This window comes from Lichenostomus cassidix, chromosome 4 (assembly GCF_008360975.1).
Source record: "Lichenostomus cassidix isolate B80296 chromosome 4, HeHo_3.0, whole genome shotgun sequence".
Lineage (NCBI taxonomy): Eukaryota > Metazoa > Chordata > Aves > Passeriformes > Meliphagidae > Lichenostomus > Lichenostomus cassidix.
Window position 1 is genome coordinate 49,223,424 of NC_139484.1, and position 27,160 is coordinate 49,250,583.

Here is a 27,160-nt window from a genome sequence, read left to right on the forward strand (position 1 = left end):
ATAGCGACAGAGCTATAGCAGATATTCTGCTGACTTTTGTATCTCGGGTGGCTACTAATTCTACAAAGTAATGACACAGGAATATCTCAGAGAAAACAAGAATTCCAGAGCAGGACTGCTGGGACAGGCCTCTGGATAATTACTTTTAATACAGATTATTGAAAAGTAAACTGTTCTGTGCTAAAGGAAAGGTATTTTGGGGTGTGAAAGAGGAGGCAAATTACTAGGTGCATATAAAGGACAGGGGGGCTGGGGAGTGGCAGTGGATTTTTCCGAAGGGAAGGCACAGCGCGGTGTGAAAGAGGCACATTCCGGGTGTGCGCGGTGCTGGGCCTCCCGAGGGCATCCCGCAATGCCCCGGCACAGGCCGCGCTCTGGCCCTGCCGGCAGGGAACCCGCGCTGTCCTCAGCCCTCGCCGCTGCTCAGCGCTGCCGCTTTATGCTTTAGCCTCTTTGTTTCCCTTGTCCTGCTGCCAGCAGGGCAGACAGTGCCGGCAGTCAAGGAGCAGCTGCCTGCCGGAGCTCGGAGGCTAGCGTCACACGGGCAGGGCTGCCGGGGCACGGCCAGCCAGCGAGGGGGTGAGGTTAGGTGAAACATTAGCCACGTTCTCTTGGCTTCCCGCCAGGGCCTTGCAAATATTTCTTTATGTGCTGCTGATGCTGTGCTTGTTTGGGGTTTTTAAAGGTATGCTCTGACAGGATTTCACAACGAGCTGCCATTTTACGGTTCAAAACAGATGCGAGCTTATCACCCGTGGCAATGTGTGTCTCCATGAACCTCTTCCTCTCCCCTCCCTCGGGGCTTGCAGATCAGTCATGCTCCAGGCAGATCAATCATGAGCACTGGGTAAGCAGCTAAAAATAGTGCAAGTCATAAACGTCTGGAAGCTGTAGATCATTTTGGGATTTGAAGAGTCAAATTTCGGTCGATACCAATGACTGTAGAATCTGGACAGTAGTAGATAAGGGGCAGATGTTCTAAGGTGATTAACATGACTTGCAGTCCCCTTCCTCAATGCCTGTTGCCACATTGTGTATCCTCAGTTTCCCAGGTTGCAGGGAACAGGCAGATAGTCTTGACAGTTCATCAGGAGCAGAATTTCATCCTAGACTCAGAAAAATAGTGTTGGAAGGTAGAATTAACTGAGCCTGTATCCTGCATCCTGACAGATGCCAATCAAACCAGTTCATAAAGACTCCACCAGTAACATGTGCCAGTGCTTCCTCGTGCTTTCTATTAGAAAGCTTCTCTTTATCCAGATGGGAGCATGGGCTTGGCTCTTTATCTTTCTGTCCAGCAGCATAAAGGTGGAGTGGCATGTTGCAACACTACTGGTGACTTGCAGAATGTCCTTAAGATAATACTTCCTCCAGGTCAGGGTGGGGATGATGAGAAGAAAACTTTGATAAAGCCTGGAGTGTAAATTCAAATGGCTGAAATACATCTTGTACCCATGATGAGCAACAGAGAGGTCAGAGAAGTGAGCAAATGCAGGCATGGACTTTCACATCTTATGTAGGGTTGTATCTTAATTTTGTGCTGGCATTTGTAATATCATTGTCAAAGGAGACTAAGGCACTGAAGATGACTCTAATGAAGCTCTATTCTTTAAAGAAACAGGAGATTTGAGTACTTGGGAATCAAATATTTTGTTTAATCTGGACTGGCTCTTTGACAAATTTTGTTGGCTGAACAGTTATGCTAATTCTATGAAAATGGGCAGAGGATTTTTTTTTTTTTTAATTTGTAAGAAATAGGTAATATTCTGACTACTTTCTAGGCAATTAGCACTGTTTTTGAGCTCATTTTCTTTTTGCATCTTCAGGAAGATACCATGCAAAGAGTAGCTTGAGAAGAAACACACATACACACACAGAGTGCTTACCAAGAGAGGTCACTGCAACATCCTCGGTGGATGCATTTACAAAGTCATGAGACAACACACTCAAGGCTAGTCAGAGGAATCACAGAGGGGATCTCACACAGGACTCTAAACTCCAGAAGTGAAGAAAACTCTGCACTCAATCATGGGAATGATCTTAATATAATGAGGTATTTTTAAAAAGTCTATGTTTCTTCTTTTTTTGTGTGTGTGCATGTGCGTAAGAGAAAAAGGCAGACAATGTGTTTTGCCAGTTCTTTTAGATAGACAGAGAGTGATACCCTCTTCTGTAAGAACTCTCTCTGGCCTCTTGAGAGTAGAAAGTTTCCAGCTGGCCATCAGACTCTTAATTTCTAATGAATTTATTCTAGATCCTACGAGCCCACATCTGCACTCTTCTCTTGCTCAACAATTAGTTATGCAACCCAAGTAAAACATGGTATTAATTCCTGAATTTCCAAACTCTGTTCCTGGATTGAAGTCTTCTTGCCTGTCTCTCTCTCCCACTCCTGCTGGTCCTGGATTTCCTGTCTCAGGGTGGAGGAAGGCAATGCTGGAGATGCTTCATTTTGCTGCCACTGCTTACAGACCTGATGCTGAAGGATCATGAGTGAAGGGGAAGCAGAGCACAGCATGACCCACTTTTCATTGACTGATATCCAGAATTAATAATCTCACATGTCCTTCTGCATAACATGGATCAAAGGGTTTCCCTGCATTTGTTCCTGTTTGAGCTATTGATTTTCTTTGCATAAACCAGCCAAGTTAAATTAAATTATGCTTAGTGATGAAGAATCTGCCCTCTGCTCCATGTAAATTGTTCCACCAGTTAATTTCTCCTCTCTGCTGAAACCACATGCCTAATTTCTAAGGCAGATTGTCTAGACAGATGTGTGTGAGAGCCCACTCCAAAGTTTTGCTTCAAATACATGTACTCCTAAATTACACCTATATGAGCCTTTCCCTTTGCTCTACTGAACAGCTTCAGCTTTTGGAAACTCTTGCTGTAAGACGCAATTTCTAGTCCTCAGTCATTCAGTGAACTCTCATCTGGAACCTCTTGACTTGTATATGTGAGTCCAGGACACTTTTAAACTGAGATCAGTGACAGACTTTGTCCATAGCATGCAGAGTTCCCAAGTTCATGCACACAAGGATTCCTTGTGTTGAAGCAAACACTTCCTCCTGTTGGGTTATCTGCCCTGCCCTCCCTGCAGACTCACTGCTTCTAAGGGCTTCATTAACCTGTGAGTACGACCTGAAGGATTGTCTTTACTGAAGTTAATATGAAAAGTCTGTTGCCTATGTGCAGTTTTCCAAGCATGTCACATTGCTCCTACTCAGGGGCCTGTTTTCTTCTTAATTGACTGCGTCATCATTTCATGTGAATTTGGGTGTGTCCTTGCTCACTGAGCTATTCAGGCACTTCACATCAGATAAAATACGTAAGAGGAATAGAAGCAAAGACCCTTCTGTCCCACCAGTGCTCCTGAGCCACAAGGCTGAATCACATCTCTTAGACTTACTTAAATTCTGTCTGCCTAGTAGAGAGATAACAGAGCTCTGGAGGAGAATCTGTAGCTCATCTCTCCTAATGAATGAACAAGTGCCAGATTTGCTAGGCATGACTAGCTACATTAGTGGCTTGTAGGCTAGTGTCAGCCCAGATGGCATTGTCACCTGATTGTTCCTAGAAGAGATAGGGAGTATCACTAGAGCTGTTCCTGTGGGGAGGTGTCAGGAGCCTTTCCAAATTACCATGTGAAACCTCCTTATCCTGCTGCAATGCAGACTAGATAGCAACCTCCATCCCCATCTCCCACGCTCTGGCTGCAGCAGTGGTCCCTGATGATGGATGAGGGTGGAGACAGCTCTTTGCTTCAGGGGATGCTGTCTGCTCCTGTGGGTTACGCCACCAGAATTAGGTTCCAGAGCTGATAAAAGTGAACTGCTGGTTAGTGTAGAAGGTATGGGACTCACCTACAAGACACAGGACCCTCTGTGGCATTCTGCATGAAATTCAGTGTGGAGGTGTATTCAGAGTGCATTGACTAGACTGACCCTTTCATGAGACCTTTGTACAAGGATTCCTAGTCTGGGGTTGCCACTAAGCTGTGAGCATGAAATAGGTACTGAGAGGTCAGCATGTGTGAGATGGTGGTGAGTGTGGGCTGCATAGAAGCCCAGGAATGCTGAGATTTGATAGTGAGGTACCAAATGAGTTGGGGAAACATCAGACTTGGTTGCAAGTGCCTCAAACAGTTTGAGTGTTCCTCCTCCTTTCCCCCTGCAGAAACCAGTATCCTTTACTGAATCTAACCATAGTGATTTTGACTGCAGACCTCAAGTATTGTTTCCATCCACACTAGGGCTCTGCTTGTTCAGTTTTTCCACCACCTATTCCTATTCATCCACTTTTCATCACTGCAACCTTTAACCTCAGAATCGTCCTACTATTTCAGATCTTTGCTAAAGTTTATCTGGTTATGAACACAGGAAGTCAGGTTCTGATCTCATTTACTTCTGCAACCTTAATAGAGTTTCTCTGGACTTGTACTGATGCACAGGAGAATAGATCCTCCGCCCTACTGCGTATTTCCTAAGTGTTAACAGCATATTTGGCTCAGTACCGAATGCAGACAACAAAAAGACTGATGCGTAATAGAGAGCTGTTTTCTCCCAGATGTTGCTGCCTGGGCCACTTGCATGGAGCACTGTAGTCATGGCAGGGTCTCCTTCCACGGTGCCCCTACACCTCCAAAATTAATGAGTTAATTTTTTCCTTTAAATACCCTGCTAACTTCTAGGTGTCTCGCTGACTTGCATGCAATCAGATTTAAACATCAACATGATGTTAATAGTTAACAATTATCACCAGGAGCTTCTCATTTCTTTTCCTTAGAAGATACAAAGAAGCCCAACGCCCACCTGTTCCTAAAGCCCTGTCATCAGTTTGAAGCAGATTCAGGTCATATGTTGGACCTTTATCAGTTATTATCACCTGCAATAGCCCCTGGCACAGGACTGCCCTAAAATATGCTTTCCCTGGAAGCCTTCCAGATTTCTCCAATTGCAATCTCCTCAGGAGCCAGAGAGAGCTTGTATTGTGCAAAACAAGAAATGGAAAAACAAAAACTGAGAGGATAAAAAGTAGCTCGAATGACTTAATTTCTGTTTTAATTCCAAGAATACATGAGGCCCCTGACATTTCCCACATACAGCTCCTTTCTCTGCAGCACAAAGAGGATATATTTTAAACAGTGCTGTTAAACGAATTATATGTTGCTACTGGATAATGGTCTGCTGCAGAGAGATAATTGTTGAGACAAAGCTGAGGTATTTATTGAAGATAAACATTGAGACAAAGCCAAGATGTTTATTTTCTAAGCACCAGACCGTAATGAAGACAAAACATATAATATCATTAGCATTATTCCTAATGTGTTGGAAGCCTGAACATGCCCCATCACAAACTCTTGTTAACTCGGCAGTAGCAGAACTGGGACACAAATGAAAAATGTACCCAGGCTGATCCAAGTACAGATGCCAGGGGGCAGCTCTGTTGGCTGTATCAGGGGCAATGCCCAAGTGTTGCCTCACTTGGCCTATGTCTGCCCTTACATAGCCCAGGGAGATGGCAGAAGTGCTGCTGCAGACCTGACTGCTCACAGGTGAAGCATCAGGAAGAATACATTTCTTTTTCATTGGTTCAATGAGAAAACAAAACATTTCCTGATTCTTCAGCTTCATTTGAGGTAATGAAGCCATGGGAGATATGACCAGCCTGTCATCAGATCATTATTTTGCAGTTTTCAAAACTAATTTTACAGATACCTTTGAACAATTCATGCACAGGTTTGTCTCTGGGCATTGGTGAAGTACAGGCCCATGCAAGCACATGGGCAGCTTCAAGCAGAAGGAGGGCCTGATCCCATGTGTAAATGGAGAAGAATGGGCTCTGTGATACACCTGCATGATGTGTGCAGCTGCCCTTGTGTGTTTGGGTGTGGTAGGGCTCCTCTGGGTACATGCTGGTGCAGGTTTGCTTTTGTGAATATCCTGTGGAGACTGGGAGCTGTGGCTGTGTTGGCTTCTAGGAGGGGATCCCAGCAGGTGATGGGTACCTTTTCATCCTAGCTGTATCCACCCTGTGGCTTGCAGCACTACTGAGCATGGTCCCAGCCTTGCTGTTCACAGCAGTCACTGGTTTTGGCATTGCCCTTGATAGCTGTGGAAAGCTGTAGAAACAGCCCATTTTCCACCATTCTGTCCTGGGTACATGAAGATATTTAAACACCCAGCTCCTGATAGCATTGGTCATCAGGCACCTAAATGCATCCATGGACCTGGGCATAATTCCCTAAACTCATTCAAAGAGGGCAGCAACATCGCTGAGTATTATATGATCTGAACATGTTGCTTTCAGATTGGTTGTAAAGTGAATATGTGCACCTGTAGTAAATACCACATGCCACTCTATCATGCAGAGCAGAGAGACAATACAAACTTCTTAAAATATTCTACTTCTCAAGACTGTAACCCAGATCCTTTTTTAAAAACCTAACTGAAAATTAGGCCCTAATCTATCTTATGTCTGTGACCTAATTTTGAAAGGTATTGAGCATCCAGGATTGTCTGTCAGCATCAGCTGAAGGAATAAAATCCTCTGGGATCTCCATCCCTTTAGAGAACTGAAACCATTTCCAAACAATCCATCTTTTCCATAAGAATACCGGTATATTGAAGAAAACCCCAAACCCTAAAGAAAAAACCCCATGTAATTCTTTATTTGGACTATGATGGAAGACTCTGTTATGTCTGTGTCATCAGCACTTTCCTTGCTAAACCCAAATCATTGCATTGTCCTGAGAACTGCTGATTAGGTTCATGCTGCTCCTGTGGGATTATCTACTGTGTAGCCATGTGTAGATCACTACAGACTGACTGTGCTCCACAGTGACCTGCTGCATCTCCCTTTCTGACTGTTTTGTGGGTTTCCTCCAGTAAGCCAGATGCTGAAGGAGATAGTGATCCCCAGGACTTGCCCTCATGCACCCTCAGGACACAGCCAGATGTCAGGACTGACACGAGGGGTTCACCAGACCAGCCCCATGGAGTATAGTCAGTATCACTGAGAGCTAGGAATGAACCCTAATTGTTTGCAAGGCTCTTTAAGCAACGTTTGCATATAAAAAGTTGGCCATCACAGAATTACCCAGGGCACATTATGTGATTCATGCTTTTACAACAAATGCTATGAAATAAGTTGACTTGGTTACAGATGAGTGTATTTCTGGCTTTTATTTTAGTTTGGCAAAGTTCCTCAAAAGTTAGAATTTTGATTTTAGCTCTTCACTGAAGAAGCCATATCTGATGGGTAGATATTATTTCTTATTTTTGATTATGTTAAAAGTCTCCATGAAGTCAACAAAAGTCACTATGTAGTCATATACACAACTATCTTAGACTAGCTACAGTTGTCAAAGGAAACTGAGTGGAAAGATATGATGTACAAGCCAAAAAAAAAAAAAAAAAGACTTGGGACTTTACAAACGTAAGGTTATTCTCATGATTTTGGCATTAAACTACTTCTGTAACTACTCATATCGAAAGAACAAAATCACAAGGAATATAGCATAAAAATAAAAGTTGTATGGGAATTTCTGGTAGTTCCCTGAGTTTCAGACCTTATGACTGCTTGTACTGTGTTATCTCCCAAGTCATCTGTGCCTGCCATGCATTTGACAATACATGTTTTGTCAAGTCAAACAGGGTTCCTTAGACAGAAAGAGATTACATTTATTACTGCCCAAGTAGGATTCTTTGTATTTAATGCTGAGGTAGTAAAATCTCTTTAAGGATCTGAAAAAATACAATTCACATGACATTTTTCAGAAATGCATTTACAAATAAAGACATAAAGGCAAGTTATTTTGCTTTTGAGAAATCCCAAGGTTGTTTTGCTGTAAACCGCATAAATGAATTCCAGATTTGAAAAGAAAAATTATAATTATTGGATTACTTGGTGCTATAATATTCAATATTATAGTAATGAGGAATTAATTAAACATGCTATTGGACTGAGGAATCCCTGCCTTTTAGACTCAAATTCACAGAGCCTTGAATTGGGTGTTTAGCAGAAGGCATGTGGGTATGAATTAAGGCACTTAAGTTGTCTGACAACATTTTGTATAATGCTTTCAGCTTCCGTACCCCAAAAAGCAGATATGAGTCTTGCGCTCTACTCCTGAGCTGCATAGATGGAAAAAATAAGACTAAAAACAGTTGCCATTTCAGTGTGACCAATGCACTATAATAGAAATTGTTTTATCTGCCAGTGTTATAAAAACTGTGCTTCAAGCAGGACAAATGTGGCGATTACTTTTTTAGTCCTTCCTCAGACAACATTGATTGCTCTCATGGGTAGCTGAAGATGGTGAACAGCAGAAATAGCACACTAGCTGGAGGTCTCCAGGTGGGACAGCACTGTACTTTTCTCTTTCAAAGTTTGTAGATTTAGAGGACATTTGCATATTCTTATTGGTCCCTTCACGGTATTTGCTGTTCACACATACAGCCTGATCTTCCACTGGCCCTCGGCAGTGTGCTTTGCAACAGTGGAGAGCGAACACACTGAAGTGCCCAACAGCACCATGCAGGGTGGGCATTCTGCAGCAGTCTCTCCTGATGGGATACTGGCACTTTGCTCTTTATTATTGTTAGAAAGACAAGGTCGAATACAGTTGAAACAGGAAGTTCTGTGGTTTATTGTGGTCTTCAGCTTATTGGAAGTTCATTCTTCAGATTCAGAGCTCTAAAAAAAAAATCTGCCCCAAAGAGTTTTTTTCTTACCATGGTGATTTCTGTATCTCAGAGGACTGTGTGTGAGAGTGCTGAAGCTGAATGTAGTCTTCATTCTGCAGCTTGCTGTGATCTTTTGTAGTGGCCATGAAAAGTCACCAAGGTGAATAGCTTCTACTATGCTTGAAATGCCATGGATGGCCAAGGCATAGAGTAGGGGACAGGTCAGATTCATTCATAGCCACCTGTGCCAGGTGGAGTTTTCTCATACAGAGCGAGTCTGGCAAACATTTCCTGCAGAAGCTGCTCTGTGTGAATGTCAGTCAGTAGTTCAGAGCTGCTACCAGATTCCAGACTGACTGAGCCAATAGTGTGCTTCTACCATTAGCTGCACAGTGGCTACAGCCCTCCAAAAAATGGTTTCCTCCATTTATCAGAAACTTCTCTGCCACTGCAAGTCAACTTCAGACATCTGTTCTCACATACACAGAGGCTGCTGATGTCAGAACTGAGGTCAAGAGACATTTTGATGTTGATTTTATTAAGTGTGTGCACTAGTACCCTTTGCATATGCTATTGTGCTACTTCTTCATCAAGACATGAATACAATGTTTGCTGGTTTTAAAAAAAGTTTATTAATTATGTGAAACACTGAGCCCAGCCCAAACATCAAAAGCACTCGCAGGTGCTCACTTTCCCACTGGAGGTTTGCTTGACGAAACCAGTGGTCTGCTTTACCATGCATGGTTATATTCTTTGTAACTTCTGCTGGTTTTCATGTATGTAGGAGAGCATTACAATTCCCATACTTCTTCCACACATTCCTAATTCCAAAAGTCATGTTTCCATTAAAAAATCTCGATTCATACTAGAATTTTTTTCATTAATTGCATTATATGCTCTGGTGATCACAGAATGAAGAAGATGTTTCAGTTCAAGGAGAGGGAATGGAAAGAAGGACAGGTTAGAAGTTGTAAGAGTTGAAGGAAAAGAAAGGACTGTTAAGTCTTTCTGAAGTGTTTGTCTTCAAGCAGAAAGCAATTTATTAATATTTACTAGAAGAATTCATAACAGATTTAAATGAACTTTCACAATCTTAACAATACCAAGCAGGGGGCCAGTCCCCATTTCTGTAGAATTTAAACCTGCTGACAGTACTGGCTCTGTTTCTCACTTACCTGTTGTGAAAATTTGGAGCACAAAACTTTTTGCTCTGTGTCTCCTAGGGGTTTGAAAAATCACAGAATTAAACAATTAACAAAAGTGACTCCTGACTTCCTCTGAGGTGTGGAAAAACCTCAAGACTCCCCTCCACCTCATGTTTAAGCCCATTCTCCTGAGTTGCAGCTAAAGCTCCAAAGGGGATAGGGGGCTGAAATGAAGGGACTACCTCTTTTTAGAAAATACAATGTGTTGTAAATAGTGCTTTACATTGTTGACACTCTTTAAGCACTTTTGGGGGCAATGCTTTGACCCATTTGTCTCTCTTGAAATGAAATTATTGGTAGAATTAGCTGATGAATTATTCTAAGCAACATCAATTGCTGAAAATGACAACATTCCAGAAGGCTTATTTAAAATATAGTGTATTGTGTAATTCTTTTTATTTGTCTGTTGCACAATCTATTTGCTGATACTTGTTTCTCTCCCTCCCTCTCTCTCCCCTAGGCTATCAAACAAAGCTGCCCAACCTTACATTCATCCATCATCCTTGAGTTATTAAGAGAGTAGCTGCAGAACATTTACAAGTGGATAGGATGGATTGCTGGCTGCTTTTCAAGAACACAGTCAGTGCTACAAAAACTTTGCAAGATGGCAAATTTTCTCATGTTTCCTGTTCCTTGCTCTGCTAGGACCTGCTAGAGGGAATCGTTTCTTGAATTTAGGGTAACTAATCTAGGTTGATGCCAAAGTTCTTACTCACTCATGTCTAGTACCAGATTATAATTTCATCTGCATAAAAGATTTCTTTTTTGGTAACTGTTTCTTAAAAAGGATTTGGGATATATTGGATGACAGGAAGGGGTCAGGATAAATGCAGATGTCTGAGGGAATCATGGTTATAAGACTTTCTCAAGGTTAGGCTTAGAAAAATCAATGCACAAAAGCAGAGATTAAGAGATTGCAAGTGTCTCACAAAGAAGTTGAGGTAACCAAATGGAGGTCATATAGATCATACTGCATGTAGACTTCTTAGTGATTATAAGAGAGAAGTTGGGATGGAGTGGAGTTACCATGTAATAATCTAAGACTCTGATCAGCAACTTAGGGTGTGCACAAAGATGTCTGTGCTGGTGCAGTACAATTTAGTCCCACAGCTTGAAGAGCTGGAAAACTGTGCAAAGACTCCACGCAGGCCAGCACTGAACCAGACACGATGTAGCCCTGAGTGCTGTGCCAGCTGAACATGATTATTCTGCCTTGCAGTCCCACTTGGAATATTTGCACAGTACTTTGCTGTGCTGTGTGGACTTGCCAAATCAGCTCAGTGCTAGCTTGGGGATCTCTACATCATGTTCTCTGCAATTTAAATGTACCCTTGAAAATGAAGCTAATCTGTTTGACTTCTAGAGGGGAGAATACTTCCTGACTAGCCAGCCTTGGTCTAGTTAAGTGACCCTGTTGGAAGACCAAAACTTGTCAGTCTGTACAGTGACTTTGCAGACAGCAATATCTTGGTAGGCACTGAAAACTGCTCCATTTGAGCATTCTATATTCTGGTCAGCAAAAAGCTCCAGACTTTTCTTTGCTGGTTTAGATACTTGCAAATCCAGCTATCAGCAAACAGTTAAGAAGTTTTTCCCAAGAGGGAGCAGTCAGCTGCCCCTGGCCACAGGACAATGTGGGGAGGGTTCTGAGGTCCAGAGAAGCAGCCATCACAGTCAGCCTTAGTGGGAGGCAGACAGACAAACGTGTACAGGTAACTCTCTTGTTGTGGAGCCTTTTTCACTGCCTTGCCTTTGTTCTGAGATCAGGCTCTGCTGTAGCAGGGCTGTTTGCTAATGGACACCACTATGCTGGTGGAGGCAGAAGAACTGAAGCTGAGTCAGGACCATGAGATAATTCCAGCTGACCACAGGGAGGTGGAGCCTGGGAAAATCATGGGGTTCTGTGGCAGGAGACTTAGAAATTGGGAGCCTGGCATTAGGGGAGGAGGCATCTGATGGGATCAGGAATGTAATTTCCACAATTGTAATGGCAAAATTTATAAACTTGCATTTTTAAATTCTTATTTTCTGTGCCAGTTCAAAAATTGGCCACAAACTTTTATTTATAGTCCCCAGTAAATCTGGCATGTCAGAGGGCATTTAGTATTAGGAAAAGTAGCATAGTTACACTACTAAAACATGAGTAATTTTCAACAGCTCCACACTGTGAGTTGCCACTCAATAATAACACTGCTTGGAGACTCCACCCTGCTTGCACAGCAATTAGCTGGCTTTTACCACTCTACTTCATGTTGTGAAGGACCTCAGCAATCACAGCAGGAACAGCGTTAGGGAGCATTTACCAAAGTTGTTTGTGAAAAAATATCACAAATTGAGCCACAGTGGCATGAAACAGTGAAGATAAACTTCAGTGATAAATTCTTCTACACAGGAGGGAAGCTGAATGAAAACTGATGGTTCCTCCTCCTACAGCTACACCCTTCTCCTTTTTGTCTTTCATTTCATATCTTCCCTCTGATTTTTCTTCCTACTGTATGTTACTGTGATGTACATCACATCTGATACCACCCAGCCTCAGCAATCCCCTGCCTTACCTACTGGCTCTCTTCCCCCTCTTCCTCTCAGTGACTTTTATTTTCATCCAGACACCCCATCTCATTAAGTAGGCTTCCCTCTGCTCCCCCTCCATCTTGGTGAGGCTTTCAACTCTAGCTCAACAGTTTCAAAAAAATCTCTGGTTATCAACCTGATATTTATCAAGCACCTTTCCCTTCCCCTTGTTTAAGTCTCCTCCAGCACAAGCTTTATCCTTTGCTTCACTGTTTGGTTCTTCCATTACTCCCAGGCCATGAATTCCCTCAAAGCTTTCTTAACACTTGTTCAATGTCTTCAACTACTGTCTTTGAGCTTCTGTGTTGCACTGACACCCTGAATGCTGGCTATAACTCAGAACATAGTCTGAGGAAGAATGTGTTCACAAGAAGCACAGAATGTTCATAGAAGTTCACACTGATTTTCGAGACAATTTCTAGTCTCTGGCTGGTTCATCTGATTCAAAGAAAAATCAAAGTTGTCTACTTTCAAATCTCTCTTTTACACATTATTTCTGTTTATCCCTAAGCAAAATATTCCTGCCTTTTTTCCTACAATATTTAGGAAATAAACCTTTTTTATTGGATTATTCTGCTCATTCTTTGATTCCTAGGGCAAATGATCTGCCCAGGCAGACCAAGACAAATCCACTCCATTTAATCCTCCTGGGTTAGCACCAACTCGGGGACCAGCTTCTTAGACTTCACTTCTTTGCACTCTTTTGTAAGCTTCTTTGTCAGTCAGCTTCATGCTATCATAACCCGTGCTGGAACCAGTGGCAAGATCCCTTGCAAGATCCCTTAAAGTTTATAAAACTGCTTTCTTACAAATTACTCCTTATGCTTGCCTCAAAAGCAGTTCCATGTACCAGTGCCTAGAAAGGGAGTGAGGCTTACTGTTTTCAGGACAAGTCGTGCCAGATCAGAAGGGAGCAGCACATTTTGTTTTGTCCTTTGAAATTCTTGTATATCAAAAGGATCTTATTCTGAAGCTGTCTTCTGCTCTTTTCAGATTTCTTTTTTTTTTTTTCTTTTTTTTTTAATATTTCCAATATCCCTATAGTTTTTCTCATCTTCCTCATCTTCCTCTTCCCTGTGAGGTACAGAAACATTGGCATTGCATCCCATATGGACCAAATTATGCCAGTAGTCAGGAGGTGTGGTGGATGCTAATCTGGGTCACACAACTTCCACTCAATTATCTAGGCCATCCAGTCTTGAGTCATTCCAGGTAATGCGTTCAAGATAAATCTCTAAGCCATTGAGAAGACAATATAACTAGCTGATGTCTTGTTTCTGTGAACAGAATTCCTAGGAATGTGTATTTCCAAGCTGATATCAGTGGGTTTGGGACTTTTAAAAAGTTGTCTCAGAGACTAGAGCAGTCCTTCTCCATGCCAAACTAAGAATGCTTGCAAGAATTTTCTACAGATTGACCATTGACATAAAATAAATGCATCATGCCTCTGTAAGAAACAGACTAGACCATCCTTGAAAGCAGAACATCTCACTTGACATCTTAGCTGGAATTAAAAATCCTGTTGTATGATGCTAAAAAACTTCAACCTCCTTCTGCTGAAAGTTGTTTAAGAGAAAACAAAGTTCTAATTGTCTTTTTCCCACCCTTGTTTTTAAGGTGAATTTTACTCTGTTAGAGGGGGCAAAACTGAGAACGTAATACAAAAATGACCTGGTGTGTTTTCTGAGAGTGCAAAACCCATCTTGCTGTCTATCCTTGGAGGACACAATCCATCCTTAGTTCGTTTGTACAAGTCACCATCAGAGCTGTGAGGTCACAATGACTTACTGTCACTATCAAAATAAGCACATTAAAATCACAAAACACTTGAACAGAAAAACATAAATCTTGATTTGCTGTCATCAAGTGCCTGATGCTGGCAGAACAGGTATTTTAAAACTGTAGGCCAGCTGCTCAGCTAGTATAAATCAGCATAAGATGTTGTGAAGTGGAAAAACATTGGTATTGCCTAAAGGTTGTTTTAAAGACATCAGCGAGTAACTAAATGTTTAACATGCCCACTGGGATGTGTATAAAACAAGAGTCTAATTTGCAGAGAAGAAGATTTAAATTATATATGAAAAAAATATTATCTAGTGGCTAGGCACCAGACAGGCTGTGTTGCTGATCACCTTCACTGGGGGTTTGTAAGAACTGATTAGACCAACATCTGTCACATGCGGATTCTGCATTCTGCTCCAGTGGAGAGACTGAACTGCATATGCTCTGGAGATCTCCTCAGTGCTTGCGCAGTATGGAGAAATGGACTTCAGCATTGAAACAGTTATGGATTAGCAAAGCACCTTTGGCTCTTTGCTTTCTGTTCAAGACAGGCCACAAGACTCACAGACTGGTTCAATCCCATGTGTTAATCCCTGTGTTATTCAGCCTGCACTTAATTTCTGAGCACAGCTACGAGAAGAGACAGGCAGTGCATGTAAATCATTCTGGCAAATCCACTAGGAAATGTTAAATCAATCCAGTAAAATTTTAATACTCCTTTTTATGCTAAAGTGAGCTATAACTGCTATTTAACTTTGTAGTTAACTATATTATATAAGTATCTAGTTATTACTGTGTAGCTATAAACATATAGTTACAAAATTGTGTATGGTAGTTACTTATTAAATTGCTGTAACAGCTATGTGGGTCTTTTTTTAGAAGGCGTTTTAAGGAGTCAAAGCAATGGAAAAACTTCCATTTGCTTCAATGGAAAATGTGTCAGAATTAAAAGGAGAATATTCATGTATTTTGACAATTGGTGGCAGTCGCAGCAGAGCCATAGTGGTAACACATAACTGTAATTCACAGTGTACACTCTTCCAATGGAATTTGCTAAGCATGTTACAGTAAAAAAAAATAGTGCTCCATCTTAGTCCACCAGTTGACACTTGTTCTAAGAAGTTATGAGTATTTTAGTAGTGCACGGGTAAATCTTTGTGGCATCTCTTCTGTGGATTCTCTGCACTGGCTTGGCCACTCTCCTGCTTTGTGTGCAGTTTAAGGATTTATGTGAGAAGGACAGGACAATTGTACTTTGCGAAGGGCATTGTAATTTCTCCAGATCCCTGTATTGTTCAGACCACATGAGTGAAATTGTTTTGAGGCAGGAAGATGCTTTACCACCTAGCACAGTTAAGGCTGAGACCAAGCTTGTGCAAGGGTTTTCTCAAATTATGCCTGTGGGATAGGTTGTGCATGCATCTGCCGTCTCAGGGGCACTTCTCAAGGCTAAGCCCTGAGGCTTGGCACTGGAGGGATGGGGACACCACACTGTTAATGCACAAGGACAAGAGAGGCCCAGATCCTTGTGAAACCTAGAGGGAGGTCTCCCAGTGATCTACCAATAATCAAGGCCAGGTACGAGTACCAACAAACAGGCTAAACCAATGTATATGTGTATGACAGCCATATGAAGTCCAATAAGTGGAAAATACTAATTAGTAAATAGCCCATCATAAACACACAGAAAACATAATGTAGCTTCCCAGGTAAGTATGAAAGCCCTTGAGACTTGGGTTTTTTTTGGGGTTTTTTTGAGGTTTTTAAAAATATCCCATTGGTAGTTGACCCTGACGCTTCTCTGCTAGATGGTTATACCACCATCTGTGCACCATAAATTGCCAGGCCAGTTAACAGTCAATTACCTGCTGATGTTTTGGGGTGTTATTCTACTGGACAGCAGAGCCAGCTGGGGATCAGCAGCACTTATGGATTTAGGAGGAGTGTCACACAGGCACAGCTCCACTGTTTGCAGAGCCAGCTTCACTCTGGCAGAGGGTTCTCTGCAGCTGTGTTACAGAGTCTGAGGACAAAATTAAGCAGCACACCTAAAGTGAACTTACTAGCTTTAAATGAGGCAGTCCTCTTCCTCCCTCCTTCCTATTTCCACACTGTCCCACTCTTTCCCACCCTCTTCTTTTTCACCCTGCTAATAATAAAGGTCTTATCTTAAGGAGCCATGCTGGACTCCAGCTGGCTACCTGCAGAGTCCCCTTGGGTCCCTGTTGCTTTCCTGGTACCAGGACTGGACTGCAGAGTGGGTACACTCACATCTGGCATCACTGGCATTAAGCCCAAGATGGTAAATCCAGCCAGATCACTGAGCACTGAAGAGAAAAACATAACCTGCTCTGTAGTGGGATAAGCAGACTTGTTATCTCTGGCCATGTGCCAGCGTTGCCAGTGCTGTGTTGTCTCTGGGTAACCCTATCTGGATGTCCCTGTGTCACCCCCTCCAGTACCTGTCTGATAGGGTTCCTGTCATTGTCTGGAGTGTTCCAGCCCTTCAGTTTCATCCTGCAGTTTCTTTGAATTGTGCCACTTCTCATTAATGGATAATGTGCCATTTCAAAAGATGAGAACTCAGTTTTTATTCTGTTTTTGTAACTTCTAGTTGGAGTCTCTTAGGGTAGAGTACAGAAGCTTGTCATCTCCTGGCCTTCAATAGTGAAAGAGTACTATTCATGGCACATTTTATACCATGAAGAGCTTATCACTGAGAAAGAATAGGAAAAGCACATGGAGATTAAGGATGTTTTTGCGTAATGGGACTCCAAAATGGGAAACTGTGAAATAGGAATCTGGGTGTGATTTCCCTTTAAATGAATTTGTTTTCTGAATTTTTTTTTTTAAAGTCAAAATGTTTCCAAAGCAATATCAGTTTTGTCAAGAAGAGTGGCAGACAAAGTAGTTGAAGAAGTAGGCACACATCATATTCTGTGACAAGGGAATTAGGTAATTTTCTAGACTAAGATTCTGACTCATTCCCTGCTTTGCTGTGATGCAAGTGACAAGGATGGAAGTATTTGTGAGTCCCACAAAAGAAACTTGGATGGGGATATTAGAAGGCCAATGCCACATCTGCCTTCCAAAGTGGAAAACCAAGAGGTTTAGTCTGCAAATAGATGTGTTAGCATATTTCTGATGGAAGAGTAATTTGAAATACATTATTTTAAACTTTGAAGAACAAAACCAAAAATCATTTTAATACTTAAATGTGGTTACAAAGAACTTAGGTGGTACATTTGGTCCATGCGGCTTTTGTCATGGAATTGCAGTAATGCTCTATTGGAACAAGTGGAACATAGTAAAAAAGAAATGATAGCACATGATGTGTATGGCAGAAGGCAAAGTCTGAGCTGTAGGGAAAGTCAAGAGTTAGAAGCTGGTAGAGGCTGGGGTTTTTTTCTCAGTCTAGACCTGAGGTTTTTTCTATTAGTTTCAGAGATCTAACAGACCCTGGGGGTCCCTCTGAAGCAGTCTGTGGGTCTTTTGGGCTACGCTAGCAATTGGAGTGCCAGGACCACCTCTGGTCACACAACCAGAGTATGTCTGGGAAGAACCAGTCCTGCCATGCCCTGGCAGCTCAGTCTGCTGGGGAGCTGTATGGAGACAAAATGCCCACTGAAAAAAGCGTATGGACAGCCCAGGCAGAGGGCACCATGGCAAGACAGAAAGGACAGTACTTGAGAAGGTTTAGCAAGAGAGAGAAGAAATAGATTACAGAGCATTTGAGACAGTGGCATGACGCCCAAAATGTGGTTCAAGCAGAGCACTGGATGGGTGCATCAAAGTCCCAAGAAGCCATAGGTGTCTAAACTGGCTGTGTCACACAGGGCACATCAGGCAGCCACCTGTCTCTAAAGCAGAGATCCAAGGAGACTCTGTGCATCTGCTCCCAAAGGCTGGGGCTGCCTGTGCTCACAGGGAGGTCCTGACGTGGCCTGGGCACCTCCAGCTCTGCTTCACTGCTTGGCCAGAAGCACCACAGCCCACATGGCTGTGTGTCCGGGTGCCGGGAAGGGCGGGATACAGGAAGCTGCCAGCTCCCAGCCCTGCTCCCTCAGGGCCCATCCCATTCCCTGTTCCCAGAGCACACCTAACGCCCACGGATGGCGTTTGGCTGCCTGCAGAACTCAGCAAGGGCCAAACTCTTTGAAAACAGGCTTTGGTTATGATAGAGGAGGTAATGGGGATGGCACAACCGTGTGGGGATTTTTTAGTTTACGCCACATGGTGGTTAAGGGTTCCTGTCCAGGGGAACCTCAGTATTAGGTCTGCCTTGGAGAAACTCAAGTGTACATTTCCCAAGAGAGCAGCCTAATAAGCAGCCCAGCTGTGGGAGGGAAAGAAACTTGGAGCTTGTTGTTGAAGCTGGATCTTGGCAGAATAAATTATACATGAGTCAAAGGGCCAGGAAAGGAGCAACCAGGAGCAGTGTGACTGCAGCCTGGGGGCCACATCAGAGCTGGGAAGGAAGTAAAGACTGTCTTATCCCCATCTCCATGGCTCTTTCTCCATCTGAGCCCATGCAAAAGACAGTCTAGAACCAGATGTGAAGATTGGAGACATTATTTCTTGGAAGGAGACATTAACCTTTCAGCATAGGCCTAGGCTCCTTCATGTCCCTGAGCCTTTCTTCAGAATCCCGATTTCTCAATGGCTACCCTGTACTTGTTTGGACCCACTCAGGTCACTAAGGATAGCCATTTCTTGGGCAAGTGCTTTAGGTGGCAGGATATCACAGAGTACTTGGGTCCGGGCATCACCACTGTTTTGAGTTTTAAAAGAAACTGCTATTCTTGCTTTTTCCTTTTTGAGGAGATGGTTACAGGACTTTTCATTGGGAAAGACTTCTTGGAGATGAGTTCAAAATAAACAAATATTCCTAATTGCATTTCTCCGTGAGCATCCCAGACTCTGGACAGGGGTCCACAGAAACACAGGACAATGTAGGTCAGAAGAGACTGCTGGGTGTCATCCAATCCAACCTTCTCCTCAAACCATTGTCAGGTACAGCAAGTTTCTCAGGGCTGTGTAAAGCTGAGCTTTGAATATCTGCAAGAATAACTGCAAGAATATATGCAAGAATAACTGCACATCCTCATTGGGAAACCTCTTCCAATGTTGGTTGGATTAGTCTCACTGTTAATATTTTTGTCCTCATATCTAGACAGAATTTCCTTTGCTGCAACTTGTGGTGATTGCCATTGTCCTTCCACTGTGCACCTTTGAGGAAGGTCTGGCACTGCCCTGCCTTAGGTAGCTGATGGCAGTAATTAGGTGCCTCCTTGCCAGGGTTTTGCACTGACATAACTCCCTGTTCAGCGCTGCCATTCAGAGGTGCCTCGTTTCCCCTGCACACTGTGGTTTGCTGGCTAGCACAGCATCCTTCTGTTGGTCTGGGGGAACAACGCTCTAAGTCTGTGTTGGATTTGGCACTGCTGTGGCCTAATTATATCATATGCCATTGAATTTTCATCTGTGCTCTCTGTTCCCTTGCAGTTTTCCCAATTCCTGTTTAAATTTGCAACATTGCCTGAGTAAAGAATCATATGGAGTGTGGCCAACTATTATTTTTTTATTGAAAGAAGCAGATGCTGTGGAACAATTAAAAATCATTCTCAACACCATAAATGTTTCCATATAAGCAGATACTCAAGAATGAATGTACAAGAAAAGAGAATCTGTTTATTATGTTGTCGCTTTATACAGCTAAACCATTTCTTCTGTGCTTTGTTTGCACTGAGATATGGGTCCTTTGTAGGTAGCAGTTGTACACCAGCTGTGTGTGTAGTTCCCTCCATAAAGATTACAGAAGGAACACAGAGGCTGCAATGGGGAAAAGGAGTTTCTCCTATAAGGTAAAGATACAAAAGATGTGCTGGATATTGTCTGTCTGTGATCCATACAGAGATTCCTCATCAAATGTGGTGTAAATGTGATCAGTCAGCTCCAAAGCTTCTGAATAGGTTACCTGGTTATTTAGTAAATGAATTGTGGTTTCAGGAGTGCCTCAGCTGGCTGGTGTAGGGCTGCAACTGTTCCAGAAAGGTCTTGACTGAGCCTGAGCTAACAAACCCCAGTAAACTCATGTCTGCTCTTTGTTGCCACAGAAGTGGTGTTATACAAGAGCTATCAAGGGCTGACTGCACCACTTGGGACCAGCCAGTGTAAGAGCTCCTCAGCCTCCTGCTTCTGGGCAGGAGAGATCTGCACTGGGTTTGCCTGCCTTTGAACCTGTCAGCTTATGCATTTACACACTGTTATGTTTGAGCTAAAAATCCCTCCATTAAAATACTCTAGTCCTTTTCCATTAAACTTCCCATTTACAGTAATTCATTACTATACATCTCTGTGACATGAATAGTGGAAAGTTGACTGTATGGGCTTTTTCTTCTTGTCTCCTAGATTTGTCCCTTAAAATAAGCTGGAAACCAGAAGAAAATTTCAGGGAATGTACCTCTGTTAAATGGGGAACTGGGGCTTGGTGGAAGTAGCAGCAAATAATTATAGTGGAGCTGCTCATGAAAGGAAGAATTTGAGAGTGGGAGGCTAACATGATAGTGGACCATGTCTTACCAGACACGCACTGTGGGGCTCCAGACAGAAGATGGCATATCTCACATCTCTACTGCCATGGAGTTTTCCAGCTGTCCTACAGCTCAGCAGCTTTACCTACTGCAGAGTACTCAACCAGATCCTCTCCTCCTTTTCACTGCAAGGTTAAAAGCCAGTTTCTCTGCCAGGTAAGCCTGCCAATGCTCACTCCTGAATGATTTTTATTGCCAGTTTCTGATACTTTGAAGAATGAGATGTATTTGGTATGGTATCAAAAACAAAGTGAAAATCACAAAGGAACAGAGATTATGAGGAATATAAAAATTACCACACCAAAACCCTCATACCTTATATACACGTGGCAGGGAGTTACAAACTGGTGGTGAAAGCAAGACAATACAATCCTCATGACAGCAAATCCATTAATAACATGTAGTACTTCTGTGTGTTTCTTTCTTCCTCTCTCTTACATGGGCTAATTTGCTAGTGTTTGTTTTGTCAGTTTTCTGCAGCATTTTTCAGCAGTGGATTACAGACCAGATTATAGGGCATGCAGCATTGGCTCACTTCTTGTTGTATCCAGTGGCTGCTCTATACTTACAGCAAAACTAGGTCTAACTTACAATATATACAAGCACTCAAACACAATTTTTTTCTTCAGACTCTTTGAGATGATTCAGCACTAAAAGATGCAGTCTCTAATACTGGCTTTTTCTTCTTGAGCCAGAATTTTATAATTCCCTAAAGAAACTTAACCCCATATTAATATAACACACAATTACAAATGCTCTTACCTGATGTACCATGCTGAATGTGTGTGTTATGTTAAATTAGTCTTTGTGGTGCTTAGAGCTGTTGCTTGGGCCTGTGTGGCTCCGTGGAGACACCAGCCCTGCTGTTAGAGACAGTGCTGCTCCAGCACAAGATCTGACAGCAGAACCTACTGTCACCCCTCCTTGTCTCTGACTACCTAAACTTGTCCTGCTGAACCAGAAGCCTAAAGTCGACAGACAAATATTTTTAGTAACTCCACAAGGCTGGCTATGCACATTCACTTGCTGACCTCGAGAACTTCCTAGGAAAGCTCTCAGGAAAACAAGAATAAAATATGGGGTAGACAAATACCTTTTTGGCAGTAAGAGCAAAGCTGTGCCTGCTTTGTTTTAGAGAATTAATTTTTAATGTGGTATTTGCAGAAGTTATTCTGCTATTCTTTTCTAAATTAAACTGTCACCTGTGCAGCTTCCTGTACCAATACACAGTTGTTTTCTCGGGAAATAAGTGCTGAATACAATTCAAAGATCAGTTTAAGAAAACAAAGACTCTCAAAAAGGAACTGGATATACAAAGTAAAATGTTGCAAGGCCACATTCTTTCTAAGGGTAACATCTAGGCTGCTGATGATACTTGGGGTTAGGAAAATAATCAGCCACATCTCCAAGGAATGTTCCCTTCTTCTGCATTTGTATAATACTTTTGGGCCTACATGTAAAGACAGGATTTAATTCTTTAAATCCAGAAGACCAGCTGAGTAATCTTATTTCTTGAACTTCATTTTTTAAGTCACAAAGCCAGGGGACCATGACTTTATTTTATACTTTGCTACAGGACAAGGAAAACTTTTGTTGACATGATCTTTGACAGAATCAATTTCAAGTAATATGTGTTGAAAGTTATGGTGAAACATCTCCAGATGCTTTCTTTGTGTGCTGACCTCTGCCATTTCAAAACCAGTGCACCTTGAGCCAAAGGGCTGTCGTACCTGTTAAAGCAGTAATATCTTTTGTTTTACTTGGACTTTCTTAAAAACAATGGGAAAATATGAATATATTATCAAGGGTTAATTGTGTATCTCCATGGAGTCTCCTTCTTAAGCATTTTTTTCTAGATCTGAATGATGATCTAACAACTCTTAATGGCCCTGTAGCACCTTCTCTTCCTCCCTCCCCCACCCTCCAAATATTTAGATTGCTGCCAAGCTGTTTTGTTTTCACTGAGTGCATTGCTCCTCAAATTTCCTTAATGTGACACATGGCATGTGCTAATGTACCTTGCGTGCTCCTTTGAATTCAGCTAGGAAATCTGCCCTGCTCTTCTCTCAGCAGCTTTTGCCTCCACTGCAGAGGTGCTGTGGCTGCTCAGGAGTAGTTGCTGAGCTGCCATAAATTAGAGGTAGGTGCACTAGGGGAAATTGAAATGGATTCTGATTTCCTCAAAACTTGAGTGGTGAAGGAGCTTCATGTGCTGCTGAGCTACCCCTGAAGCAAGACAGCAAGGGCAGAAAGCTGGGAGTGGAAACCACCGAATGTTGTCCCAAACTAAACCATCATTACTAATGAGTCACATGTACTTAATGATGCTCATTTGGAAAAAAAAAAAAAAAGTAAAATGCTGATTATTCAGAGGCAATAAGAAGGAAAAGTTTCAAGAAATTATGCTGGAGTACAGGAGACAGTTGCAATACTGCTCATTTAGAAGCTGGAACCTCAGCTCTAGTTAGAAATGGATGAAAGATGGTTTTGAAATTGTTTTGTAAGACCCAAAATGAACCATTTAGGGTACTTATTTTGTTTTTTCACCTTGTGAAAAATTTTGCACACTCAAAATATTAGTTCTTCTCTTTTAATTTCTTCTTTTTCCAGTAAGAAAGTAGTTGCAGGCATGTTATGATTTTCTTCTCTCTCACAACAAGCAAGCATGTACGTTTTTCTCTCATTCTGTAAATTTTCTAAACCTTCTCATATCTGTAAAAATGTAAGTGGCAGAAAGGAAAATTAAATAAATAGATGTTACTCTGTAATTACTCAGAACCCCTCCTGTTCCCATGATAATGCTTCTAAAGATGTGGAAGCTTTGGGAGATTGCAGAATAGCAAAGCAGGATGAGAAGAGGGAGAAAGAAAAGAGGAAGGAAAAAAAACCAAAGGAAAAAAACCCCACTCCACAAATGGTTCTTTTAAGACTGGTTTTCTGTCTGTCACAGTCCAATGGACACTGAGGAAAGAACAGCTTCGTAACATTTGGCCAATTTGAAACAGAAAAAATGTCTCACTGGATTACAGAATGTTTTAACAAAACTTATGTTTTTAATGGCAACTTTAATTAAAATTTCTATGACCCTAACTGACAATTAATGGTCCTAATAATAAACATAGGTCAGAATCATTCTTGTTCTGATCATGCCTATCCAAGTGTTTTAGAGTTCTACTAGAAACTTATTCTTGTGCAGGAAGGCACTGGTCTATCTCTAAGATGTTTTCCAGATGCCATTGACAGTGATGGGGAGTGCATCGGGTCCCAAAAGTACTGTTTATATTTTGTTTGATTCCAAATGTTGTGTACTGGTATGTATGTATGCAAACACATTTACATCTCTGCATACATGTATTTATATATTTATATGCATGTTTATGAATGCACATGTATATAAGATTTATGAACTCCTCTCTAAATCAGAAATTAATGTCAGAAACGACCTGCTTCATGCAGGTGAAGGGAAAAGAACTATCAATCACTTTGTATGTTTTTTTCTGCCTTTCAATTTCTTGCTTTCTGGTTCTAGTATGCAAATCAGAAAATCTTCAGAAGGTCAGTGATTTGAGAAGGTAAGGGTTAGGTTTTTAGGTTTTGTTTTTGTTTCTCCTCCCCACCCCTAAATTTTGAAATAAACTTTTCTGTCTACTTATTGACATTTTTTTGGGAAATTGTGAACTTTCAACAACATCTGAGACAGCCATATGCTGCAATAACAAGTTATAGTGTGAGGTAACTGCAGTGTATGATGTAGTATTTGGAATATTTCATGCACTTGCATTTCCAAAAAGTCATATTAACATAGATTAACTCAGTACGTATTATCAGTCAGTGTAATTCCTTCCCATTGCCTCCAGAAAGCTTTGGATAGCTCAAAATATTCACTTAACTATGTAATGTAAATGTAACTGAAAACAAGGAAGGGAGAGGAAAAAACCCTCCAAAACATCAACATAAGGCGAGAAAACAGAAACTAATCCCAGTTACAATCAAATGCCTATTTTCATCTTCACCTTTCCTCATTGTTCTCACCTTGGCTGTCATAGACACAGCCTTAGCAGTGATGCAAAACTTTATTTCTGACTCTTGAAGCCAGTCTAATATTCTGTCTTACAAGATAACATCCTCAGACTCATATATCTGTATTTCCTGAGAGGTTCATGGATTTGAATATGAGGGAGCCTGAGAAAACCTGGGCTGTTAGTGAGTCAGGAGCCTCTTTCTCAATATTTCCAGTCTAACCTGAAATGGATGGGGCCAGAAACTGCAGAGGAAAGCTTACTCCTAAGGAATTTCTAGAGAGAATTTGCAAATGGATTTTAACTCATAGAAGAGTGAAAAAGGGTCCTTTTCTTTTGCATGCTATGTCTAGAAGCCTTTCAGAGATGTCTGTTATAATTTTAAATCTTGCTGCTGCTATTCCTTGTGACCTCCTTGTATTTCTCTGCTTCAAAACAATCTCACTTTTCTTGCATTTAGTATTAGATACTTTTCTGTCGCATTCTAGTTCTGGTACCTTCTGGCAGCAAACAGAGCTTTGCACTGGTTTGAAGAGGAGGAGGTACTACTGCTCCTTCCCAAGCAGCCCTACCCTTACATGACCTGGAATGCCATGGATTAGCCAACACTCCTCAACTGATTTAATATCAGCTGAGCAGCTTTTTCTTAAACACTCCCAGTATTCCAGAAATCATCACACTCAGCCTTTATCTCACCAAGATCTGCCAAAGAAAGAGTGGTCTCTGTGTTGCCTGAACTCAAGCCCTGAAGAAATTAATACCTGCACCTATGTGAGCCAGTCCTCATCTTGTGATGGCATAATGTTTGTATCTGGTACTGTTTATTCCTACCTGTTGTGAAGCTGAATTTTATAAATACCTAATCCCCACTTGTCCAGGGGAAGAGCTTCTGTGATAAGAAGGAAGAGTAGTTTGAAAAAAATAAGAACCAATTGCAGTAATCCATGGAAAGAGAACTCACACTCGGTCCTGCAGCAGTAGGAGATATTAATGTTTTTCTCTAGAGATTAGCACCAGCCTCAGGCAAAGTCCATTTTCCTTTGTTTTACAAATACCAGTTGACTATAACATTGTACCTGCAGTGAAGCTTTTAAGAAGGGCACCTATGGCACACTAGTTAAAACAGCTCATTGGAAGCCTGGGGATGGTGACTGGACTTAAAATTCAATTGGAAGTCTGAATAAGAAACAGCATCGACCTTCTTGGCAACCCATATTCATCAGTGGCTGGGCTGCTGTGTTGCATCAGCTGGGATTTCTTCACTGTGTCAGGGGCAAAATACTGGGAATCATGACAGAACTAGATGCTATGGTTGTCTAGGAGGGTTTCTTTACCTCAGAAATGGAAATGGTATATTTTCTTGCAGGTATTTGAATTCTCAGCAACAAAGGAAAGCTGTGAAGATGTACATTGCTCAAAGGCTGCAGAGCTCTGAAAGCAACCTCTTTGTCAAAGACAGGGAGTCACAGTGCTTCCATGAGAGCTTATCTAACATTGAAAGAACAGAATGTGTGAGGAATGAATTGAGACAGGAGAAGCAAGATTTCCCCAAAATATTGTTCTCAAGAAGGACATCCTCACTGCGCTGCATAGCTTTTGACATGCCTTAGGTTTGGATCTTTTCTATTGAAATCTGTCAAATGCAAAATTGTTTTAATAGGAGAAAAATTTATCCTATTCTGTGGATTCTATTGGTCTGCATGAAGAAAAACCCAAGGGTAGTGGTATAAATTGTGGAAGTCAGTAATGATAAATCTGTTTTCCTGTTCGGTGTTTTCAAAAAGTATTTATAAGGACAGATGGTGGGCAGCAGCAGAACATGTTCAGTTTTATCGAGACATTTGGCTAACAAGCACAGACTGAAATGCATTTCTTTCCTTCTCAACTTAATAATTTTAATTAGAGGCAAAAGGTGTGGTAGTCTCATTGTCTGGAGGCGTATGTGCAATATTGTCTTGGTTGGGCAGGACTGGGTGGGAGAGAATATCACTGTCTCTAATGAAGGGTGGTGCATATCTGTGCAATCTCAGGGTTTTTTTATTGTCTGGTAATCTAAAAAATGCAAATTCCAAATGTGCTCTTGCACAACATACACAATAATACACTGAGGCTACACTTTCAGTTAGTCAGAGAACAAAAACACGACTACAAAATATGTGCAAGTAATACTGTGCCACTGCAGAAGAAAGGCTTTTTAGCAAGTGGTGGGACATACATTTATTATCTTGAGGGGAAATTTTCAAAGCTACCTATGTAACTTAGCGGTCTCTGGAACTTATTCACTATTTAAATGTTTTTGAAAA

General features: G+C 41.8%; 1 long non-coding RNA gene across 1 annotated transcript; it reads left to right on the plus strand.

Annotated features, from left to right (window-relative positions):
* Positions 1-27,160, plus strand: LOC146438457 (uncharacterized). The gene is made up of 3 exons (XR_014851776.1): positions 1-685; positions 1,827-3,130; positions 26,224-27,160. It is a non-coding gene; the product is annotated as an uncharacterized LOC146438457 (long non-coding RNA).